Source organism: Leucopleurus acutus (assembly GCF_964270905.1).
Source record: "Leucopleurus acutus genome assembly, chromosome: 8".
NCBI classification, from domain to species: domain Eukaryota; kingdom Metazoa; phylum Chordata; class Mammalia; order Artiodactyla; family Delphinidae; genus Leucopleurus; species Leucopleurus acutus.
In genome coordinates this window covers 70,909,074-70,925,918 of record NC_139151.1, presented here as the reverse complement: position 1 = coordinate 70,925,918, position 16,845 = coordinate 70,909,074, and the positions used below count along the sequence as shown (strand labels likewise).

Sequence of the window (16,845 nt, the reverse complement as noted above, 5' to 3'; positions counted from 1 at the left end):
ACTGGTCCTTCATCTGAATGGCTCTGGGAGGTCCGTGCCACCAGCAGGGAGAACCTCCAGAACTGAGAGAACAAAAGCCGCCATGGATGACCCACAGGTGCTGGCTGTTTCTGGTGGATTGGAGCCCGAGGCCACGTTTAAAATTGCTGGGAACTTTGATCCTGTAGGAATGGGTTCCCGGTACTCAGAGCCTGACGGGAATGTGGCACGAGGGAGTGCGAGCCAAGGAAGTTGGATCACCTCAAACCACCTAAGGGTTCCCATCTCACACAGAGAATCCAGGGTCCTCACAGTGACCCTTGAGGCCCTGTGTCGTTTGCTCCCCCCCGAACCCCATCACCTCATTTCCTCCTGTTCTCCCTGACACTCTGCTCCAGCCACGGTGGCCTCCTTGCTGTTCCTCAAACACGTGAGCACAACCAGCTGTAGGGCCTTTGCACTCACTGTTCCCTCTGTCTGGGATGTTTTCCTTCAGATATTCCCACAGCCTACTGCTCCCTCACTTTTTTCAAGTCTCTGCTCAGGTGTCACCCCTTCAAGGTGGCCTTTCTTTTTTTTTTTTTCATTTATTTTATTTTTGGTTGCATTGGGTCTTCGTTGCTGTGCACAGGCTTTCTCTAGTTGTGTCGAGCGGGGGCTACTCTTCGTTACGGTGTGTGGGCTTCTTACAGTGGTGGCTTCTCTGGTTGTGGAGCACAGGCTCTAGGTGCGTGGGCTTCAGTAGTTGTGGCTCGCAGGCTCAGTAGTTGCGGTTCCCGGGCTCTAGAGCTCAGGCTCAGTAGTTGTGGCTCACGGGCTTAGTTAGTCCACGGCATGTGGGATCTTTCCGTAACAGGGATCGAAACTGTGTCCTCCACATTGGCAGGCGGATTCTTAACCACTGTGCCAAGGTGGCCTTTCTTGACTCCTCTCCCCCAGCACAATCTATTTCCCTAACCCTACTTTCTTTTTTTCTTTTTTTAGAATTCTCAACTCGACCCAGACATATTACAATTTTAACTTGTTTAGTTGCCTCCCACTAGAATTTTTTTTTAACATCTTTATTGGAGTATAATTGCTTTACAATGGTGTGTTAGTTTCTGCTGTATAATAAAGTGAATCAGCTATACATATACATGTATCCCCATATCTCCTCCCTCTTGTGTCTCCCTCCCGCCCTCCCTATCCCACCCCTCTAGGCGGTCACAAAACACCCAGCCGATCTCCCTGTGCTATTGGCTGCTTCTGTTTTACATTTGGTAGTGTGTATATGTCCATGCCAATCTCTCACTTCGTCCCAGCTTACCCTTCCCCCTCCCCTTGTCCTCAAGTCCATTCTCCATATCTGCGTCTTTATTCCTGTCCTGCCCCTAGGTTCTTCAGAACCTTTTTTTTAGATTCTATATATATGTGTTAGCATACGGTATTTGCTTTTCTCTTTCTGACTTACTTCACTCTGTATGACAGACTCTGGGTCCACCCACCTCACTACAAATAACTCAATTTTGTTTCTTTTTATGGCTGAGTAATATTCCATTGTACATTATATGCCACATCTTCTTTATCCGTTCATCTGTTGATGGACACTTAGGTTGCTTCCATGTCCTGGCTATTGTAAATAGAGCTGCAATGAGCATTGTGATACATGACTCCTTTGAATTATGGTTTTATCAGGGTATATACCCAGTAGTCCCACTAGAATTTGACGTCCGTGATGACACAGAATAGTGCCTGTTTTGTTCAAGGCTGTACCTCTAGTGCCTAGAATAGTGGTTGGAACAAGTAGGTGTTCAGAAAATAGTTTTTTTAGCTTGATGAAGTATGATTGACAAATAAAAATTGTATATATTTAAGATGTATTACTTGGCATTTTGATATACATGCACATTGTGAAATGATCACGACAATCGAGGTAGTTAACACATGCATCACTTCACATGGTTACTTTTTCTTGTGTGTGTGGTGAGAGAAAATAAGCGTTGGATGAATTTATTAAATGGTTCACTGAACTCTGTGATAGTCTTTCCTTGGGACTCTGCCTGAGAAGCCCGTCAGCCACTGAGTGGTGCCTCCCTGCTATGGCCTGAGAGGCACAGGCCTTGGGTGCTCTGTCTCGGGTGTCCCCAGAGACAGTGTGGGGACCACATGGCGTCCTTATTTGTCTCCATGCTGGCTTCCAGTCGCCCCTTCTGGGGAATCATCTGAAAATAGACATTTTCTATCATGCCTGTCCACATTGACCACGGGGAATTAAAATGGGTTGGCTTACCAACTAACCATGAGGGGTATTTGAATGCCCTTTGAGTTCTCAAAGCCATACAAATACTTATGGTGGCCAGAGGAGATGGTGTCCGTCTCTCGACGTTCTCCCTGCAGAGTTGGAGCTGAGCTATGCCCAGGAAAACAGTCTGATTTTCAGGGCTCAGGATGTAATAGACTGGAAGGAAAGAAACCGAGGTTCAGTGAACACCTGTTGTTTGTAGCACGTGGTCGCAATGGTTATTTCACTCTTAACCATGTTCCAACCTCGAGGTTGATGATTGAGTGCCCCTATGATGGATGTGGGAATTTAAGGCTCAGAAGTGATGTAATCAAGGCTCTCACTGACTCCAGAGCCTTGGGAATAACTAGGAAAGACTCTAGAGGGGAACTCACAACCAGGCTGTAAAAAACTGTTAGTATGTGAGTCACAGGGGCAGTGTGGCATTAAGCAGTGGCACAGATGGAGAGACAGGAATGCTCTATCAGGTGTGGCTTGGATGGTTTTAAGACAGCCTGTTGAATATGAACAGATATTTTTTTCTCCCATTATTAATTACCTGAGAATAGGGAGAAGATATTTTTAATGAAGCCCCAGCAATCTGGGTCTGGAGAAACCCTGGCACCAGCCTTCTCCCCACATAGGACCTGTGCATCCTGGGGTCACCGGGGACCATCCCAAACAATGCCCATATGAGTACATGCAGCTCAGCCTGGCTCTGGGAGCAGCTTAGAGCAAACCTCACCAGTCTTTGAGATTTTGTGGTTGGGAAGGCAGAACTTTGTTATATCCTGGGTAGGGGAGGAGCCTGAGGAAAGAATGGGGACTGTGCAATGGGCTTCCCTGTTTTAGGGGGAGTGGGAAGTGCTGGCATGATTCAGTATCTTAAAGCCCTTATGAAATAAATGCTTCTTGCTACCCAGCCCATGCTGGTGAGATTAGAGAAAGGGCCTGTCTTCTTGATATTAGTTCAATTAATTTGTTCATGTAATCATTTGTTTATCAGCATTTATTAGCTCCTACTCTGCACCAGGTGGCACCATGCCAGATTCTGGGGCTACAAAGACAAAGATGTCATCAAGGAATTTATAGTCCAGAGCAGGGAGAAAGACAAACCAAGGATGATATTCAGCATGGAAAGGCCGTGGGACAAAGAAAACAGGGTGAGGCTGGAGCATGGTGACCAAGGCCACAAAGCTTTGGGTTGGCAGGCTTGGTTTGACCCAACCAGTTACTTGACCTTGGGCAAGCTCTTGTTCTTGGCTAGGTGCTTACATACTTTATCTTATTTATTCCTAAAATCGGACTGCTGAGGTAAAAATATTCCCCATTTTGTAGCTGAGGAAATTGAAATTTGGAGGGGGTGAGTAGTTTGTCTGGGTCACTTAGTAAATAAGTGGCAGGACCAGGATTCCAACCCAGGTCTGACTCCAAAGTTCCCGCGCTTTCTGCTCTATCCAGCTGAGGAGAATGAGTTTCGTCCATGCCCCAGCACAGCCAGGGTCCTCTTGGAGATGCAGCTCTAGGCAAAGGGGTTTATTGACCGTGGACTCCATAGGAGTCTACGGGATGATGTGACCAGCCAGGATGCTAATTTTGTTTTAGCCTGCATTAATGGAAGTATAGTGCTCATGACATGGGAGATGGTGGTGCTGCCCTGCTTGGGGGAGATCACAGATGGAGTATTGGCGTCCCTTCTGAGATCACCCTTTTAAGAGGGATGTGACTAGATTAAGCCCTTCTGGCTGTGATGGGCACTGGAAACCTTGTCTCCTGAAGAACATCTTCAGGAACTGGGGGTGTTTCATGTGGGGAAGAGGAAACCCACAGGAAAATGGGGGCTGGCTGCAAATATCTGAAGGGCTGTCACGTAGAAGAGTCTTATTCTCTGGGAAAGCTACAGAGAAAGGTTTTGGCTCCAGGTTTATAACAGAACCTTCTAACGTATCTCAGGATGTAGTGAGATACTGTCGCCAGAGGTAATCAAGCACAGATGGAAGCAGTGGAGAGTATGGACTAAATGCCCTCTATCATTCCTCTGCCCAGAGCCCCTGACTGTGGCTGTGTCTCTGCTGTTCTGGGTATGGGTCCTGGAGGGGGTACAGAAGGGAAGGGTTTAGATTGTATCTCTCCCAAACCCAGATCTCCTCAGCAGACTCCAGGGTTGTATGTGCCTCCAGGGGTGGTGGAGCAAACACAGGGTTAGAATCAGAATTAGAAGACCTGGGTTTGAACCTTGGCTCAGCCGCTTATGACTGTGTGACCTTGAACATGCATTTGCTCTCTGTAAAGGGGATCATGTCAGGCCCTCACCTGTTGGCCTTTTATCAGGTAGTGAGTGAGAAAATGCTTTGTCAAGGAGAAAGGGTTCAAACACTGGTTGTTAATGGGTGCAGCTCTGGTCACCAGGAGTGTAATCAACTTCAAGGAGCTTGGCCGTTCCGTGTCTGGGAAACTTCACGCAGTGGTGATCGAGGACTTGTTAGGTGAGGTGCTTTGGAGAACTGACTCCAGGTTTGTGCGGAGCCCTGTGAAATATTTTGTGATAAAGTGAATTCCCTATCACTAGCGATAAGCAAGAGAGTCCCCTGCCTTCAAGACCTGTGAGTGGAGGCAGAAGGAGAGACTGGGATGGGTGTTGAGAAAGGAGAGATCCAGGAAGCCTTCATGGAGGAAGTGACATGTGAGTAGGGCCTAGACAAAGATTTCATTATGCAGGGAAGGGGGCAAGGGCCTGGAGGAGTCAAAGGCGTGTGTGGGGTATAAATGACATGGAGGGAGAGAATCAGATGCTGGGGTAGGTAGGGGGTCTCCTTATTGGGGTGGGGTGTTGCCTGCCAGCTGGAAGACTCTTCCCTTCCTGGCAATAGAGCACGAAGCTGTCTTGTGGTTGAAAGGGATCCGGGTTTACTGCAGTTTGCTGGTAGAACGTGGGGCAGGAAGAGGCAGGGTGAGAACTTTTGGGGAGGCTGTTTTACATTCTTTTCATTTCTCAGATGAAGGTAAAGCCCAGATGGGAAGAGGGTTTCCTAGCAGGTTTAGGGTGAGCTGAGGTTAGAACCAACGCCTGACACCTCCTCCAAGTTTTCACCTTACTCCATGGATGAGTCAGCCCAGTTGCCATTTTTCCTGGTTCTGCCTCCCGGCAGGCTATTCCTCTCAAGAAGTTAAAGGAGGAGAAAGCAAAGTTGTATTTACCAAAGAGGCTGGTTGGGCAGGTCTCCTTGCTGAGGCCAGAGTCTTAGGTCAAGGTCAATTGAGCTGGCTCCTGGTGGGTGGAGTCAGGCCCTGGCCGGCCCCCAGCTGGGGGACTTTTGGTTGGGGCTGACCACTGGTAGGGACTGAGGTTTTTCCAAGGCATTGCCCCTGAGAACAGTGGGCTGGAAAGATTACAGCCCACACATTCTTTCTCAGGAGATTAGGGCCGTGGGAGATTATGGGATACACCGGAGGCTGTAGGGAGGCCTGTAAATTTCCCATTTGGGGCAATTAATTTGACGGATTGTAAAACAGCTCACTACTTCCTCTCCCCCTCCCTGGGCTGGAATGGGCAGTCAGACGGGCTGGAGAACGTCCTGAGAATGCTCTCCCCGGATTCCCGCACTGCCTGCTTGGGCCCCTTGTTAAAACCTTTCCTGGGGGCAGGGGCTGGGCATGTCCTTTTCCTGCCTCCCCTCTGGTACAAGGAAGAGCACACAGTAGGTGCTTTATAAAGTACCATACAGAGCTGGTATTTATCTATTAGAGCCTTTCTAGGATGCTGTTAGGGGTGGGATGGGCTGGGGCCCATGGTGGCAGCTCGGTTTATAGATGGGGAAGCTGAGCTCCAGGGGTGAGGTTACCTGTCCAAGGTCACTCAGGTCATTGGTGATAGTTGGGACTGCAGCCAGGTTTCTCCACTCTTGGGCCAGGGTGTCTTCCCAGTTCTCGTGTGTTCAAAGTGCAAGTGAAATAAATCGTGGGCTTTTTTTCTGGTTTCTCTCCCTGACTTCCGCCTTGCCCCCAGCCAGTCACAGGGGTCCCTGCTTTGGTTTGTGTACAGGATGTGACATGGTTCTGCTCCCATCTCCCCCAGGCAGTTTTGCAGCATTCCTATGAGGGCTGTGATGGGGGTGCCCTTCTCCCGCATGCTCACGGTGTTTTGTGGCTCATTTTGACCATCTGCCTCCCCAGTGGGGTCTGGCACCTGTGGTTGGTGAAGGTTCCTGCACAGTGCCTTGCTCTGGTGCCTTCTGAGGGCCCTGCCGTCACCAGCTCAAACTTGGACTAGTGCAGTTGGTCCTGAATGGTTGTCCTGCTTTGGTCCTGTCCTCTCTCCAAGGGCCCAAAGACCTCATCCTAACGTGCCTCCAGATCAGGGCCTTCCAAGGTGTTCTTAACTTGGGGCTTCTATATATGTGATCTGTGTCCTGTCGGATCACACTGTTCGCCTCGGCCTGAGCACAACCCAACAGCATCGTAGTGTTTGTAGCACTTTCTTCCTTCTGTGCCTTTGCTTTTGCAGTTCCCAGCACCAGCAGTGCCCCCTTTCCATCCAGGTAACTCCTATGCATCCTTAATGCTCACATTCCCTCAGGAAACCTTCCCTGACCCGCCTCCCTTGAGGCTTTGTGACATCCCTTTTTTGGTGCTTTCATTCATTTATTCAACAAGTATGTCATGAGAAGTTTTTATGAGCCTGCAGTGTTATAAGTGCTGGGGAGTACAGCAGTGAACGAAGCAAAGGTGTGTGTGCTCATGGAGCTTATATCCCAGCATCCTCTCCTGCTCCCTATCACCTTAGTTTACACTAATGTTTCTCTGTCTCCACATTAACCTGTGAGTTCTCCTCATGTTTTATTCATTCGTCTCTGTCTTCTTAGCACTCAGCACAGTGTCTGTCAAAGAAAACCTTAAAAGTTAATGTTGAATAAATGAGGGAATGAGCAGGCTTCCCACCTTCCTCTCCCTTCTAACCTGCCCATATCTACTTATGTGCAGCCCTGCCACCGCCTGCCGCACTCTTCCCCCTCACACTTCTGGCACTGTATGTGCTGCTCACGTGACTGTCCTGCTTCATATTACTTTTTGTGTCGACATCTCTCTCCTTCACCTGGTTATAGATTTCTTCAAGGCAAGGTCCAATTCTATTTCAATTTTTATGTACTTCTGCCCTTTCTCATATCCAGTAAGATGAAGAGCAGTATGTGAAGCGGTGCATAAAGAAATAAAAATATAAGTACGGACCAAGGGCCTCGAAGTGGGTTGACTTATTGACAGATGTCTGGCGGGCACCTGCTGTGTGCCAGCCCTGGGCCAGGTGCTGGGCATTCCTAGGTGGGTGGGGCAGAGGCATCTGCCTTGAGGAGCCCAGACGGAGGAAAATAGAGACAGGGTGAGGAGGTGCCCAGTCTGCTGGCACCCAGAATATTTGTGGTGTAGGATGCCCAGACACTTCTTTTGGTCAAAGAAGATGGCATCACAGAGTTAAGGAGGGTGTCAGATCCTCCTTTTTTTTTTTTTTAAGTATTGTTGACTTATAATGTGTTAGTTTCTGGTATACAGCAAAGTGATTCATTTATACATACATATATTCTTTTCCATTACGGCTTATCACAAGATATTGAATATAGTTCCCTGTGCTATACAGTAGGACCTTGTTGTTTATCCATTCTGTATATAATAGTTTCCATCTGCTAATCCCAAACTCCCAATCCATTCCTCCCCAACCCTTTCTCCCCCTTGACAAGTCTGTTCTCTTTGTCTGTGGGTCTGTTTCTGTTTCAAAGATAAGTTCATTTGTGTCATATTTTAGATTCCACATATAAGTGATATCATATGGTGTTTATCTTTCTCTTTCTGACTTACTTCACTTAGTATGGTACTGTCTAGGTCCATCCATGTTGTTACACATGGCATTATTTCATTCTATATGGCCGAGTAGTATTCCATCGTATATATATATATATATATATACCACATCTTCTTTATCTATTCATCTGTCAATGGACATTTAGGTTGTTTCCTTGAGACAGGACTGGTTTTTAATCCCATCTTGTCCCTTGCTGACTGTTTGACCTTGGACCAGTGAGTCAACTTTTTTGAGCTTCTGTTTCCACATGTGTAATACGGGTAGTAAGAATACCTACCTTGTAGGAGCGTTCATTCATTCATGAGCGTCTCTCCTCCCTCTCTCCACCTCCAAAATCTCAGGCCTTTATGGAGAGGTCTTGGGACGCTGATGTGGTCTCTGATGCAGTTTATCCACTCACCCCATACAGAGATCCCTTCAGCAGCAGTGCTGATCAAATTGCCTCTGATGGATTCCTTTGAATAACAGGAAGAGCCTGCTACCTGGCCAAGCAGCCCCTCCTGTAATTGTCACATCCTCACTGTTAGAAAGTTCCCTTTTAGGTTGAGTTGAAATCTTCTATGTCCTGACTTCCCTCATTGCTTTTAGTTCTGAAATACAGGGAGTTAGTTGTATTCTCTCTCACCCCTTTTATCCCTTACCCCTCGCTTCCTCCCAATTAGGAAAAAGTTTACTAGTGTCCCAAGAGGCTCTTTGTAGTTCTTGCTCTATTACTCAGAGTGATGGGCTAGTTGGGAAGGTGAAGGAAAGCTTTGTAGAGTACATGATGTTGGAGTGGGGTCCTGAGGGTGAGGAGTTAGCCAGATGAGGAAGGGGAGAAAAGCCTTTAGGCAGGAGGTAAGGCAGTGTCTTCTAATAGTATGTAGAGTCCAGGAACTCTAGGTAGTTCGTATCACAGGAGCAATAGGGAGTGTGTGGGGGGTGGGGTGGGGTGGGGGGGGGGAGCGGGGATCATAAGGGAGAAGAAGCCTGAGAGGTAGGCCAGAGCCAGAGCGTGAAGGGCCACCTGTGACCTGCCAAGGGTCACAAACCTGAAGTCAGAGGGCTACCTAGGAGAATGGGTTTTAAAAATGGGTTTATTGGGGGGCCCAGGTAGCACAGGTTTCACATTCTCCTAGAACTGATGAATGGGTTTCTGAGTACCTCAAACTCTCTTTCTTGCTCTTGTCTGGAGTTACCCATTAAACCTGTCCTTGGGACCTCTGTAGAGCAGAGCGGGGACAAGTCAGCACCTTGAATGTGCCAGTCACCCCTGACATCATGTTTCTGAGCTCAACGCACTGGGTGCGCCTGGCTTCAGGCCCTTGCCTCTGGAGCGCCTTACCTGGGTTGGGGTGGAGGCTGGGACACTGTAACCATGGCCAGCGGCCGGCCTCAGCTTGCCTCTGTCCCAGAGTTGGCTGGACACACAGCCCTGTCTCTGCCCTGCAGGGTTTCTCTTTATGCAGGGAGCCTGCATGAATAGCGCCTGGACTCCGAGCTCTTGGCCCAACATTCCAGATTCTTTGGGCATAAAGATTTTTTGAAGGGGCCTGGGACCCTTCCAGGGAGGTTTATGCCCCACACAGATGGCTGTTTGTATCTGATTTTTATATATTCCCAAAGGTACTTTCTGAGCATCCTGGGGGAGGCCTGTCTCTCTCAGCCTGGCTGGCTCACTGGGAATCTTCTGGCAGACCCGCCGCGCACAGGCGGCATAAGGAGTGTCCTCCCACCACCGTCTGTCCTTCCCCGGGGTCTTGGATGCTGAAGGTCCAAGGGTGGAGTGGGGTTTTTTGTTTTGTTTTTAAATAGGGGCAACGTGGGTAAACAGAGTGGTGTTTCTGGTGCTGTCTGAGGGCCAGGACCCCGCATTCCAGTTCCATGACGACAGCCTGTTCCGTTGCCGCGTGTGGGCTATGGGCAGCAGCAGCTTAGACAGGAACAATGGAGGCTCTGTTGAGATGCTGCTGCTGAGCTCGGGCAGAATGCATTTTAATTGAACACTTTCCACCCTGAAATCTAGGGGATCTGGTGGCCCACTCCTCTTCATTCCTTCATTTTCTCTTTGTGGCTCAAGAGCCAACTTATTGCAGCTCCTTTTTTCCCCTCTAATATTACCAGCCTCTTGTGGGAAAATGGTGTTTCCAGCCTGGGATGTGGTTTGCATTTGGCTAACTTGGCGATGGTGAGAGAGAGGAGTGCTGGGGTGAGGGGCTGGAGGTGGCTGGGAGACATCCCTGTAACCCAGGCTGGAGTATCATCACAGGTGCTATATATAAGAAGCTCTTCCTCCCCTTGGACAGGGCTGCCTGGGCCTTAGGAGGACTGGCGATAAAGTCAAACCAGCTGGGTTGGAATCCCAGTGGTAACACTTCCCATTCTGGGCCTCAGTTTCCCCATTTGCAAAATGGGGATAAGAATAGTGTCTAACTCACAGGATTGTTATGAGAATTAAATTAATTTAACACACATAACATAATAAAGATAATACCTGGCACATAGTAAATACCACAGAAATGCATTTATCATTATATTATGTCATTTTATTTATTTTATTTTATTTTATTTTATTTTATTTTATTTTATTTTTTGCGGTACGCGGGCCTCTCACTGTTGTGGCCTCTCCTGTTGCGGAACACAGGCTCCAGACGGGCAGGCTCAGTGGCCATGGCTCACGGGCCTAGCTGCTCTGCGGCATGTGGGATCTTCCTGGACCAGGGCACGAACCCGTGTCCCCTGCATCGGCAGGCGGACTTTCAACCACTGCGCCACCAGGGAAGCCCCTATTTTTAATTCTTTTTAATTAATTTATTTATTTATTTTTGGCTGCATAGGGTCTTCGCTCTGGTGCGTGGGCTGTTCATTGCGGTGGCTTCTCTTGTTGCGGAGCACGGGCTCTAGGCACGCAGGCTTCAGTAGTTGTAGCATGTGGGCTCAGTAGTTGTGGCTCACAGGCTCTAGAGCGCAGGCTCAGTAGTTGTGGCACATGGGCTTAGTTGCTCCGCGGCATGTGGGATCATACCAGACCAGGGCTCGAACCCGTGTCCCCTGCATTGGCAGACGGATTCTTAAGCACTGCGCCACCAGGGAAGCCCTGTGTCATTTTACTATTGTGTTCTGATCATCATCAATATTGCGTTCACCCTTCAAGGCTTCATCTGAGACTACAAGATGAACAGAGCAACATTCTTTCTAAAATGCAAATTTGATTTTGTCACTCCTTGGATTAGAAAACCTAAGTGAGTCCCCATTGATCTCTCTGCACAAGGAGAAAGGAACTTTTGTTTATTGAAGGCCTACTGTGGCTAAGTCCTGGGCACTTGGTGCACCTCAACTCATTTAGATTAAGTGCAAAGTCTGTGTAAGACCCTTCATCAATTGGCTCTATCTTGCCTGTCTTTTCTCCCCTACCCCGCAAAACCAAGCCAAAGAAAAGCATAACTCTACCTCAGAGAACAGTTTTCGTCCCTGCTGTCTCATTGGCTGTCATCCTCCATGCCTTTGTGTACGTTCTGCCTTCTGCCAGGAATGCCCTGTGGGTGGTGGCAGTGGTCCAGGGGAATAGACCACACCAGGGGAGAGTTTGGAAATTCCCTAACCATCATCCTCTGAGGACCCAGGCTGACTCTGGTTGAATCCTGGCTCCACCACTAACTGTGTGGCCCTAGACATGCCCTAAGAATAGCACCTGCCTCATAGGTTTCTTGCGAAAAGTTAATCCACATAAAGCGTTAGAACAACGTCTGACGTACCGTGAGTGTTCAACACGTGTTAGCTGTTTCGGCCATTGCAACTCTTCCAAAGGTCTGATACAGCATTTTTCTGTGTGGAGTATTTCTCTCTATAGGCTCAGCACTGGACCGATTTCTTTGGGGATAACAGGAATTGAAGACATACAGTGGCTAGGGAGGTCCCAGGGGTTCCTTATCCTTCCTGGCACTTCCTGCCTCGCTTCAGTCTGTCCCTGGCGGGATCCCTTGCTTCTCAGCCACAGACTTAGCTCATTGATGTAGCCACTCCTTGTGGTGGCAGCTGGGTAACAGACACGGGGTAGCCTCACAAGATGTAGAGACCCTGTGTACACAAGCTGCTTACGGATAGACCTGCCTGCCTATGAATGGGATACTTGGCATCCGAATGGGAATTATTTATAGACAAAAAAAAAAAATGCTCTGAGTTGAGATTATCCAGATAACCAATCTCTGGTCAAGAAGGGGAGAATGAATATGTCTTCCTTTCATGTTGCTGAGTTTATTAGGGCCAAGTTCTCAGAGACTTGGGTATTTTGCAAATACATCTCATTGAAAACAATGATAATGCTTGAAAGGCCTTAGAAAGAGAGAAGAATGGAAGATTTAATTTCAGGGAGCTATGGTGATGTATGGTTTGTGTCACCTCAGTTCTCTGATTATTGGGCTCAACAGTCAGGAGAGCCGGGGCTTTATCCTGGTTCTGTCATTGACCGACTATGTGACCTTGAGCACGCTGGCCTCAAATTCCATGTCTGTAAAATGGGAGTAACCATCTAGCTTTGCCTGCCTCCCAGAGTTGTTTTCAGGAGTTAAAGATCACGTGCTCTTGTGCATTCATATTTATTCATTTAACCAACCAACCTCTGTTAGATCTACTGTGTCCCAGAGCCAGGCACCTAAAGATGGAGAGAATGTAGTCTCCTTCCTCGTGGAGCCCAGAGATGGCGGTGATGGTGTAGGGATGTGTGAGTGGATGGATATCGTGAACATGGCGGTCTGGCACGTGCTTTGCTAGAAGCACCCAGAAGGTATATTGGTACTCAACTCTGGGAGGCCAGGGGAGGCTTCCCAGAACTGGTGACACTTGAGTGGGGCAGAGATAAGAAAGGTAGGGGTATAAGGTAGAGGCACCAGCTAGAGGCAGACACACCTTGGCCTTGTAGGACTGTGCCAAGGGGTGAAGGTAGGGTTGTGGGCATGTGGGGGAGAGGCCGCCCTGTGGACCAGGCAGGAGGTGGGCTAGGTGTTTTGGGGTTTCACCCTGAGGGTGTTGTCCTGGGGTAGAGTGACTTGAGGCAACAGAGAGCAGAATCTGGTCAGTAGTTTACAAACCTCATTCTGGTGTCCATGTCAGGGCGTGACTTGACGAATGGCAGGCAGACCTGCTACGGGACTCCTGTGATGATCTAAGTGAGAGATGATATGGGCCTGAACTGGGCACAGAGGAGGACACGAAGCACATTTGTGTGTGTATATGTGTGTGTGTGCATGTTTATATGTTCTGGGAAAGGGTAAAACCCTCTGTATGCACATAGGATAGTTTTGTTGTTTAATGAGATAATCAAAAATACAGACACCCAAGAGTTCCATCACAGTGGCTCTATCCTTCCAGGGTTAAGTAGACAAAATTGCCAGAGGTTCATGTACAGGGATGTTCCTTGTAGCCTTGTATATAAGACTAGGAAATTGAAAACAACCTAGCTGTCCAACAGTTAGGTACCAGATAACTAAATTATGGAGCCACGCATCCCCAAAATGATGCTGCGGGTCTTTTTTTCTGAACACATCAAGGTACACACATATATCAACTGAGAGAACAGAAGAACATATGCGCAGCATTTAGCCTGCTAGCGCTTTGCCATTATTCTCCATGACTCGTCAGTGCCGGTCAAGGTTGGGTTTGCTCTTTTTCCCTGTGTGTGACTTTCTGTCTTATGTTACTTGATAACTGTTTTGTGTCTGGGTCTCTGTGAACAAGGACCATGCCTTGTTCTTGCTTCCTTGTTTCCCTCAAGCAACAGGAGTAGGTGGCCGCTAATTACTGCAGAATTTAATTGAGGGATGTGAACAAAGGGCCTGTTATCAGCATTAAGTGATGTTAAGCTGTAGGCTGATTCTCCCTCACCCCCCTTTTTTCTCCCTCCCTCTTACAAACAGAAACAGTGTATCTGGCCCATAAAGAAGCCTTTAAACTAAGGTTGTGTTAACAAAGACCTCTTCCAGAGACCTCCCTGCTTTGGGGGCAGGGGGTGGGTGAGAGTAAATTCAGGCTTTGTTTCCTGTCTTAGGGAGCCAACTAGAGGTGAGGGGAGATGAGGTTTCATGCACATCTGAGCCGGTGTGCTTTTGTTGGGGTGGCACAGGGGGAGGGGAAAGCTTTGCCTTACATTTGCTGGGTGCTAGCACCATATATTATCTTGTTTCGTCCTCACAGCAGCCTGAAGTGGAAGGAAAGTTTGCAGACAAAGATACCAAGGCTCAGAGAGGTTGAATAACTTGCTTAGTTTGCCCAGCTAGGAATTGGTAGAGCCAGGATTTGACCACAGGTCTGTCTGCCCTCAAGCCCCTGTGCTTTGCCTTAGGTGCCAGTGGTCCTAGAGCAGGGACTGGGCCCCAGTCTGGGCAGTTAGGCGCCATTACCACGTTTGGCCTTGGACGCCGAGCGAAGGGTAGAAGGCTCTGAGTTTGGAGCAGCGTGAGGACTAACCGGTCAGGTGTGTATTTCATGTCTGCTGTATATGCAGCATAATGCTGAACCCTGAGGGGACACAGAGAAGAGGCCAGGATGACACTGTCCTTGTCTACCATCCGGCTGAAGTCACTCTTTCTTACACGGAGAGCTACAGCAAGGGGTGGTGAGGGATGAATAGGGGCACAGAAAACAGGAGGTGGAGGAAGTCTGAAGAGGAGCAACCAGCAGGACTGAGCGGGTGGGGAGAAGAGGGGGAGGCGTGAGCAATGGTGTGAAGCTGGCGGGTCTGGGCCGAAGTGGGGGTTTCTTGGAGGTGAGAAGTGAGCGTGAGCTTGGTTGGGAAGCAAGCAGGGTGGTGGGTTGGGAGGCCTTGGATGCTGGACCGAGGAGCATCGCCTGATTCTCTGGGTCATGGGGAGCCACTGAAGGCTGTTGAACGGGGAGTTGACATGGAGGGAAACAAGTCTAGGGTGACGTACCTGGCCCTCCTGTAAAAGGTGGGTGATGGAGGCAGGGAGGAGGAGTTGCCTCACCTCTCTAGAATGTTTACTCATCTGTAAGAGTAGTGATGGGGAGGGGTGGGGATGCCCCAGCTGATGTTGACTGGGGCTATCAGGTTTGCTTTGACATGGGTGTGTGATGGTTCTGACAGTAGAAGGAGACAGATAGCTGTGTGTGCACTGGTCTAGGCGTGGGAGGGTTGTGACCACATCCTGCCAGGTGCTCAGCTTAAGGAACGGTTGGTGTGCGTGTGTGCATTCACTCAACAATTATTTATTGAGTGTCTACCATGGCACTTAAGCTAGGCATATGATAGTGAGTGAAACAGACCTGATCCTCTCTTTGGGTCTGGCTTTGAAAGTATATGTCACGTGAGAAAAAAAACATGACAGGAAAAAAACGCTGAGCTGCTCTAAGAAGACAGTGCGCTCCATAGCCTGGTTGTTCCACCAGAGTGAAAACATTGCTTCTCACTGCAGAGATGAGATCTTATAGAGGAAGCTCCTGGACAGAGCTTGCCCAGAGGGTGGGGTTTTGGACAGCAGCTCCCTTTTCTTAGAGGTGAGTTGAACAGTGGGGTCTCCCGTACGTTGGGGGAATTCCTTAGAGCTGTACAGCACGTTCTGTCCATCCTTGCTTCCCAGCACTCCTGCCCAAACCACGCTGGCTCTTCTCTGGCTGAGCCTGGCTTTCCAGGCTGGTTTCTGCCCTTGGATCGGAGGAGGAGCTGGAGGAGAAAAAAGGGATGGGATGGACGTTAGAATGGAACAAAGAGAATACTTCAAACAGGACAAGCTCCGGAGGAACACTCTCACTTCCTCTGTGAAGCCCCAAATCGGGGATTCAGAGAGGCTTCGGCTGGGCTCAGATCTTCACCTTGCCTGCGGTTTGGTAACTCATTACTGAAGGCCTAGGTGGTGGGGACCAAGATGTCACTCACTTCAGAAGGCCAGATACCTTGCTGAAATTCCAGAGGCTTTCCCTTGAGCCTTGGGGCTGTGGCCAAACAGACCCTGCTGTGGTTGCAGCCTCAGGTCCTTCTTGAGTACCGATGCCCCACCCGCTCAAGGGCCGGCCCGGGGCCCAGGGAGGCAGCTGGCAGTGCAGCCCCTGCCCCAGGTGGGATGGGCAAGCCAACAAGCAGCTGTACTGCACCTGTGAATGGAATGTGTCCTAGAATGGAGACCCACCCAACATACTTTGCTAAGCGGGAGGACACAATTTTGGCTAGAAGCTTTAATGGTGGCAAAACTGGAGCTTTACTCCAAGCATTTAAAAAAATTACTTTTTGTATTATAAAGTTGTTCATGTTCATTGTCGTAAATTTAGACAATGTATACTGAGCAACAGGAAGAGAGTAAAGATCTCTTGTAATCCTGTCACCCAGAGATAATCACTGTTAACTTTTTGTTGTGTATCTACGTGTGTGTGTTTTAAGAAGACTAGGATAATACAGTTTAAAGTATTTCGTATTTTTTAATAATGATATATATTCCATATCATTAATTAACAGTTACCTCATCAGTTTTAATGGCTGCATAGTATGTCCTTATACAGTTGTATTGTGGTTTACCTAACTAGTAATGGATGAGATTTTGGGGGGTTGTTTTCTAAAAGGGAGTATCTTTCTTGTGGTAGCTGATCATAAAATAAACACATGAATTAGAATCTCTGAGGCTGTGTCCCTGGCAGTGTTTTCTTTAAGCTCCCAGTGATTTTAATGTACAGCCAGGGTTGAGAACCATGTGGTGAGACCATAAACACTTAAGTTGGTTCTTTTACCCCAGGACTCAGCACAGTGCAGGGCATTTAGGAGATGCATGAAGAG

At 48.5% G+C, this 16,845-nt stretch overlaps 1 protein-coding gene across 5 annotated transcripts in view; it reads left to right on the top strand.

Annotated features, from left to right (window-relative positions):
• The window catches only part of PLEKHA7 (pleckstrin homology domain containing A7), a gene marked incomplete at its 5' end in the record, with an annotated part of 210,850 nt that overhangs the window by 17,795 nt on the left and 176,210 nt on the right, over window positions 1–16,845 (top strand). The window lies entirely within an intron of this gene.